The sequence below is a fragment of the Corvus brachyrhynchos genome, unplaced genomic scaffold (genome assembly GCF_000691975.1).
Source record: "Corvus brachyrhynchos isolate BGI_N302 unplaced genomic scaffold, ASM69197v1 scaffold12, whole genome shotgun sequence".
Classification (NCBI taxonomy): Eukaryota; Metazoa; Chordata; class Aves; order Passeriformes; family Corvidae; genus Corvus; species Corvus brachyrhynchos.
The window spans coordinates 6,392,250-6,399,056 of NW_008237885.1; positions in this window are offsets into that span (position 1 = coordinate 6,392,250).

The following is a 6,807-nucleotide window of genomic DNA, read 5'->3' on the forward strand; positions in this document are numbered from 1 at the left end:
CCTGCTGAAACACACCTGTTGCATCCTGGGATCCTTCTTTTCTGAATCATTCAGGCATTCAGAAGCAGTGCATGGCTTCCTGCCAGCACAGATGGAGCATCTTTTTTCATCCAATAGAAATTAAGGCTCAAGGAAAACTGCTTCTTGCTTAAGTCTCACTCTGTTTGAAAGTCATTGAGCCGTAGTGAACCTTGAGCTTAAGCTGGAGAGAGCTCCAGGCTACTCTGGTCTAGGCATAATCAATAACATAGGCAAAGAGTGCATGTTCCAGGTGTTATTTTGCAAGGTATTTGCAGACAAGGATGGTTCTAGAAAAGTGTCCTGAGAAATAGGCAACAGAAGTATTTTGAACTGAGACCTTAATCCCTTCTGTTTACAGCAATGTCAGGTGACAAAGTGACAGTCCCATTCATGGCTGTCACCCATGAGAAGAAAGCATCAGACGAGCCTAAAGAAATATGAAGGATTCCAGTCAGAGCTTCCTGTGTGCTTGCAAGATAAGCTCAACACTGAGCTATAGCCCCTGATCCTATTTCCATGAACAGAGAAGTAAAAGATCTGTCTCTTATGCAGCAACTAAGAGAAAAATAGGTGAAATTCTTCTGATACTAATCTTAATGAGATCTCTTCCATTTATTTTCATGGGACCATAATTTCACCCACCATGTGGTAAAGTTAAAAGAAGAAACTATATTCAGTGTTAATGAGACCTAGTCTATATTTACTTTCATATGCCAAGTTATAAAATCCCAAGGAGTGAGATATTAATTATGAAAGAAAAAATAAAGCTAAGATAATTTTTAATGCACTGTGTTTTCAAAGAATGAAATGCTATTGCAAAGATACTTATATAATAAGCAAAAATATTTTGAAATCAGGGTGTAAAGGTAATAAGCCTCTCTCCTTGATAATCATCCTTAGAACACACAAGCGGAACACTCAAAGTTCTTGCAAAATTCTCAATATATACCTCTATCTCATCTTAGTGTATAGGAAGTGTTGTTTTCTCATTTTTATTTTTGTTTAAGAAACATATTTGAAGACTTTATGAAAACTAAGCTCTTATGTGCACAAGTGTTTGATATAATTCCTCTTGTAGATATTTAAAGTGAAAAAGTTAAATGACTTCATGCACATTTCTTTGCATACATGAATAGTTACAGAACTGAAAGAAATGTTCTGAAGTTCAGACAAAATATTTTTTTCTGAAAATTAAGAAACCATCTAGATACTTTATGTTCTTGAAAGCCCTAAGAGGCAGTCAGTACTTTATTAATTTACAAAATTACAGAAGAAGCTCAAAATTATTAACGTTTTTAGTTCCAGCAGTCAGCTTGCACTATATTAAAATATAAAGTTATTACTGATGGTACTTTTGCACAGAAATCTGCTGGTTAGGGTATTGTAGAGGAAATGTTGAAAATTGCCAACAGGAATCACTTGACCCAGTGGACAGAGAAGAATCTGATGCATGTGTGCCTTCGTGCAGCTGGCTGGAGGGCCATGATCCTTCTCTTCTCAATTCTTTAACAATTGTTCAATGAAAACAAATAAAATGAGGGAACAGGCTTTCCAGTTGTTTGCTCCTGGCTGAGCGATTTCATCACTGGGCAGCGGTTAGGCTTTCAATAGCCTCACAACAATCTAATAAAGCAGCAACACCCTGTTGTCTTACATTGCTGTCGTGAAACTGAGTGGACTGGAGGTAAAGCAACTTGTTTAATATCACAGAAGTCATCTGTGGCAAAACAAAGTGCTTGAATCAAGCTTTCTTAGTTGTTGTCATGTTAACAGCACCATCCTTCCACTTCTTAGGGTATCTGAAAACAGTGTGTTCAGTACAACTGGAGACAAATCTGGTAACAGGATTTAAAAACTAATGACGGCCATTTATAAATAAAAATGCTGCTGTTGTCCAGGGTGTCACTTTTTCCAATTGCTAAGAAGACCCTAGGATAGGTCAATGTAAAATATGTACTAATGTGTGTTGAATTTAAAACCTGGTTTATTTCAAAAATCAAGAGAGAATTTATCCAATTATCATTTACAATTCTGGAAGACATTATAAGAATATCAAATTTGATCCTGCTAGGAATTGAAAGAGTAATGATAATGTTTATTAATATGCTGGTAATGTTTATTCTCTGGGTAATGTTTATTAATAAGCTGTTATTCTGTAGGGGTAGTTAAATAGAAAGAAGAAAAGACAGCAATACCCCTGCTTGTACTTTCAAAACATGACAAACATTAAAATAAGCAACATATTGCAAAATAGGAGAGAGAAAACACGGTGAAGAGAAGTCAAGTCTGAGTATAAGGTGTTTTTTAACACCAAAGCAAAGCCTTTATTTAAACAAAAAGATATTAAAGTTGACACTGTCCCTCTAAGCAAGAAGTGTCCTCCATCTAAAACACTTAATCTCACCCATCAAAACACAGTATTTCATAAGATCTGTGTGGAGGAATTATTTGTCATTTTTTTTCCAGACTGTCATCCTGATCAAAGGGTTTTGTTGTTTTTCTAACAATACTCAGACAGCACTGCTCAAGTTGTTCAAGATGCAAGTGGTGTTTGAAGCTTTAAAAACCGTGAAAAACATCTATTTAAAAACTGTTAGCATTATCTACCTATCTCACTACATTAATCTTCTTCTGAATGTGTGCTTTCAGAATTGGGAGAAAAAAGCAGGCAAATATACAATCTTAAAGTAAAGTTCAGTTCCTAAGTTCTCTATTACTGACTTTTTCAATCATCCTCTGAACCCAAATTAAGCCTATGCAGAATTTCAGGTCTTCAGTATCTTTACTAACATTATGTCAGTGAATATAATAATGGAGATCAATAATTGCTTTCATATACCTGCTTTTTGGTTTAAAAAAGATTCTAGAGATTTTGCTTGTGTGTTAATCACAGGATAAAATGTAAGAAAATAAAAGAGGGAAGGAAAAGTAAAGGACTACATGATTTACAATATCCTTCCTAATACAAATAGAAGAATTATATTGCAGGGTCTTGTCCATTTGGCTACAGCTTTTCAGAATGTTCTCTAGGCCAAACCCAAAATAAAACACTCTTTTTTGAAAAAGAAATTAAACCAAATTTTTCTAGAAGTGATATCAGAGGGAATAGAGAAGCCTGATATTTTGTAATTTCTGTGCAGACACAGACAAACAAAACAACTCCCTCCCCTCCAAAAAAAAACCCAAACCAGACCAAATTTAACAACCTAAGTTCTATTTTCTCTGCATACAAATAAATCCAAAAATTGCTAGAATACATTAGATATTAGTCCATTTAATAATCGAATGGAAACTCTGTATAGCATTTATCCTCTCTTGGGGCTCAACTCAGCTTTTATCCAAATCATTATTTATATATGTGAATGAAGATGCCGCACCTTTTACCAGCATCATTTTTTACCTGAATGAAAAAGGAAAACTGTCAAATGGTTGCATAATGAACTTAGGTCAGTAATTCCTTAAAGTACATTTTTTAACAGCTTCTACAGAGAGAGGGAATGTAGAAGGGAGAAAGACCAATTTTGACACTGCTTCAGCAGGCTGCTCGTTTCATTTTATCCCAGTGTAATGCAATGCTATTTTATAGGATTATAATGAGAAACAGACCACGGCACTGTCAAGAAACTGGGTAATGCATCTCTTATCTTGACTTCTTTAAACACAAGGCACTGGTAGGTGCCAGTTTCTCCAGAAAAACACAACTACTTGATCTCAGTCATAGTCATGCTGAAAAATGCCACTAATCATCTTATTACATTGGAGATATTAGAGAACCTAGAGATGAACTTCAAATTTATCTATGTGATAATGTAATTCATAGAATAACAATATTTGTGGTTAGAAGACACCTCAGGAGGTGATCTGGCCCAATCACCTTACGCAATGAGGGCAACCTAAAGCCAGTCATTGAGGACTGCATTCAGAAGAATTTTGACTCTCCCTAAGGAGAGACTCCAGAGTCTTTCTTAAAGAACTTGTGTCACCCACTGCAATATTCTAGTCAGGGGAGCCATCCCATGAGTTTTTCATTATCACAAGGTCATAGCCCTGCAACTGAGAAGAGTCAGAAGCCAATCAAAACATTCTTAGAGCTTGTAAATGTCACTATAGTGGAGGTAGAGTGTTATATGAGGAAATAAAATTAAACATGCCTTTACAAATTAGCAGTTAGGGTTTTGTGCTGTAGCTACAAAGATGTTATGGACAAGAGTAATGTAAACAAATCCTGAACATGAGAAATTTTATTTTACTCAGATTGGAGGGAAAACCTTGTTCCCCCAATCTCTGCATTTCTATTTTACATTATTTTCCATAATTACATGCTGACAAAACTGGGAGGGAACCAATATTTTTTTTTTGTTCCAATGATACACTTGGGAAAAAAAGGAAGTAGTCATGTGGTTTTTTTGGGTTGTTTTTTTTTTTTCAAATACTCTTCAGGTCTGAAAAAGAAGAACCAAACTTGATACTATAGCAGCACTGGGAACAGTTGCCATGAAATGTGGTTCATTATGTTAACTGATCAGTTTGACAGAAAAGGGTAGTTAGCATTTGGAGTCGATTGACAGGTTAGCAAGGAGAGAAGTAAAAGATAAAGCAATTGGGTAAAAGATGTAATTTCATGATGCTGTTTTTTTCAGGAAAGACAATTTATGAGTTCCTCATATAGTCCCTGTTTGTGGCCTTCAACAAATGTAGTTGAATGAAATTGTAGGAGTCAAAATGGTGTCATATTCCCAGTGCAGGTAATTTCAGTGAGCTGGTTTACAGCTGGTATTCAAGCTGTTGTGCAGGTGAGCTATGATCAAAGGGAGAAAATGGCACAGCTACTCCAAAGTGGCTTTGAAAGAAAAGCCATTGTCTTGTGAAACTGTACACTGAGAAGAAGAGAGAAAGAGAAGGAGATGTAACTAATTCTTGTGCAATAATGAGGGTTAGCAGATGGTGAGGGTGAAAAATTTGCAATGGACCATGAAACACTTAAAAGTCCACTAATCAAGGAAGTCAGACATGATTTTATTTTTTTCCCCCCACAGAAGCTACCCCAGTATTTTCCTTCCCAGGTCATGACACCTCCAAGACCATAATTGTCAAATGATGGGTCTTGGTTTTGGACACATATCTGAAAAAGGAAAAAAAAAAAAAAAAATTGAATGCTTATGTTTCCTCACAAACATTTAAAAAACCCAAACCAAACCAAAAAGCAATGACATAAGATATTAGTTCTCCATTTCTGTTGCTATATAATATTCTGGTTTTGGAAAGAAAGAAGGGAAATTTGATAAAACAGCCTTTGTATACTCTACCATTCATTTAAATTGACTCACTTCTTCCTTCTAGTTCCACGGAAGTTGTAATAGAGACATCTGTTAGAATTCACTTCTTTTGCTTAAATTTCTTAATTTCCCCAAGTTGCAAAAAATAGAAATTTTGTCATTGAGCAGGGATTGATAATTAAGTAAAATTTTTTGTCATGGGATGGTTATGGGTATAGTTGATGGGTCTGTGCATTAACATTCTGACTTTCAGATAATTGGTGCTCTGTGAGATTGGCGTTGTAATGCATCCGCTTAACACAATGCTTTTCTAACATATTCCTCTCTGCCGGTATCTTCCCTGTATCTTTCTTTAATAATTTCATTGTATTTTAAAACATTAAGTGAAATTATTTTTGATTTAGAAATTATTTTGGATCACAGAACAGGCGTCTTACCTCCCTACATTTCCTTCATTTCCTTTTATTGAAACACAAAATTAAAGGGAAAGAAAACTAAAAAAAAAAAGAAAAAGAGAAAAAAATGAAATGTTTTAACCTTTTTTTCTCAATTAGTGCTACCGTAAACATAAGAAATGACATCAGCAAATTTATCAATTTGAAAATTTGTTTCAAACTTTTTGATTTTATTCAAACCTTGTAGAGAAGTATTGCAATACAGTCTTCAGTACCAACCTTTTTATCCTTTTTTTGACAGGCTTTTATCTAGGGTTGTATAGCATAAAAAAGATAAAGGGATAGGCTTAGACTGTAATTGAAAAATGGCATAACTCATAATTATCACTTGCTTTTTTTTAGAGTCCTTTTCTCTCAAGTATCTGTGTCAGTAGCTGGATTGATTGATTTGAGGGGGAAAAGAAAAAGTTTGTTTTGGTGCAAGTTGCAGTTCACCTTGTTAATAAATACTCATCTCAATCGGTGCAAGTAATAAAATCATTAACTGTAAAACCACATGTATGTTGCTTTTAACAAAAACATGTTTTTCATTAGGGAGAATGATTCTTCTGTTGACTTGATTATGTCTCTTAGAGTTGGCATTATCTATACACCAAGATGTACCGGTTATATTAGTGTGTTTTCAAAGTGACAACTTGTGGCAGTATCAGACTGGAAAAAGGACTGGGGCCATCATCTCCAATGTAGCCTAAAAGTATGTAAAGAACTGTTAAAACATTTTAACGTAAGATAAATTCTCATTCCATTGTCCCAAAATGTTCCAAAGCTATATTTAATATACATGTATCCTCATGGGTTTAGCTCAGTTTTCTGAATAAATGAGGCTTCAACCTATATTCTAGGTGCTAAAAAAGATAAAAGTTACAGAGCTTTAGCCTATTGCTATGAGAAATGTTTGGTGTTGTCACATTTTCCTTACTGAAGAATTTTGAAAGAAATTAAATTAGTCATTAGTCAGACTATTAGCCTGGACTTCTTGTCGCCATTAAATTATACAAATGGTTGCTTTGTTTCATTATTATACCTGTATTCTTTGATGAACTGACCTTTTTCAG